Genomic DNA, 1,988 nt, shown 5'->3' with positions numbered 1-1,988 from the left:
CCATGTGTTTGAGGGCTTTTTAGAATTAATGTTGCTGTTGAATTCTAATGTTAAGACATGGTGATCTGATGAGACACATGGGGTTATTCCAATTTTTGTTGTATCTGTTGAGGTTTGTTTTGTTACCAAATATGTGGTCAAATTTTGAGAAGGTCCCATGAGGTGCTGTGGAGAAGGTATAGTCTTTTATGTTTGGATGGAATGTTCTATAGATGTCTGTTAAGTCCATTTGAGTCATAACATCTGTTAGTTCCCTTATTTCTCTGTTAATTTTCTGTCTGAAAGACCTGTCTAGTGGTGAAAGTGGAGTGTTGAAGTCTCCCACTATTATTGTGTGGGGTTTAGTGTGTGATTTAAGATTTAAAATTGTTTCTTTTACATATGACGTTGTGTTTGTATTTGCAGCATAGATGTTCAGTATTGAGATCTCTTGATGGATTTTTCCTGTGACTAATATGAAATGTCCTTCTTTGTGTCTTTTGGTTGATTTGATTCTGAAGTCTATTTTGTTAGATATTAGGAGAGTTACACCAGCTTGTTTCTTAGGTCCATTTTATTGGAAAACTTTTCCAACCTTTTACACTGAAGTGATGTCTTTCTTTGAGGTTGAGGTGTGTTTCTTGTATGAAGCAGAAGGATGCATTTTGTTTTTGTATCCAATATGTTAGGCTGTATCTTTTTTTTTCTTTTAAACACTGCCTGGCCCATTATCTGTAGCCTCTTATTGGTTAATTCTCACATCTTCCTTTAACCCATATTTAGTAATCCTTGTAGCACCACGAGGTGTGGCTTACCAGGAGAGATCTTAACCTGCGTCCATCTCAGAGAGGAGAATCATGGTGACTGCCTGAAGCGTCTCCCCTCTCTTTCCCAGAATTCTGTTCTGTCTACTCCACCTACCTAATTTTCTGTCTCTTAAAGGGCCAAGGCAGTTTTCTTTATTAATTAACCAATGAAAGTAACATAGACAGATAACTCTCCTCCATCATTTCCCCTTTTTCCGTTTAAACAAAAAAGAAAGGCTTCAACTTTAACATAGCAAAATTACATATAACAAAACAGTTATCAAGCAAGTATTACAGTTACAATATTTAGATCTATTTTATCTTTTATCATAACTAAGGAAATCTATAACTATCTATTTATTCTTCAACTCCATCAAAGACTCCAGAAGGATATAATATTACCTAAGTAAACAAGTCATATGCAACTTTCAAACTCTAGAAATGACAGAGACAACTCGCTGCCTGGACAGTCACCCAAAGTTCCTCTGTACCGTTGCAGCATCCATCTTCAGCCTACAGGCCCATAAGTATCCAGCAGACATTTCCATGAAGCAGGAAATTCCAAAGACAGTTCAGTCACTTTCTGCTGTGTCCTGCAGAACGTCTCGCAGACTCTTTAATGAATCAGGAACCCCAAAAGACCATCTCACCTTTAGGCAAGTTCAGCAGTCCTCTTTCTGTGGGTTCCTTGTGTCCAATTTATGCAACAGTCCAGGCAAGAGCAGTTTCTTGCCCAAATGGCTAACAAACTCCATAAGTAGCCTCTTTGATGCCCATCTTCCTCTCGAAGTAGATTGGTGCTGCCAGGAGCAGACGTGTCTCATTGTCATGAAAACCCCAAGTTATTAAAACATTAAATGCCATATTCTGCAGTCTTTGAAGGATATGAAGAATGCCTATCTGATATATATCTATGCACATCTAGAAAATGACTAACATGACTACAAGCTTGACTATTAATCGATGATTACCCATTAACAACCTATATTTCCTAATTATACATTACATTCTTTAAAATGAACTACAATCACAATAGCTTAATCAAGATCAGAAATACATATACATATAACAAATTGACCTTAAAATCCATACCAATGCAAATTATTCATATCTGCTTCCACCCTGCCTCCCACCACGGCATAGGCTGTATCTTTTTATAGGTGAGTTGAGTCCATTTATATTAAGGCATATTCATGATCAGTG

Source organism: Arvicola amphibius, chromosome 3 (genome assembly GCF_903992535.2).
Source record: "Arvicola amphibius chromosome 3, mArvAmp1.2, whole genome shotgun sequence".
In the NCBI taxonomy this organism is placed as follows: domain Eukaryota; kingdom Metazoa; phylum Chordata; class Mammalia; order Rodentia; family Cricetidae; genus Arvicola; species Arvicola amphibius.
This window is presented reverse-complemented; position numbering follows the sequence as displayed.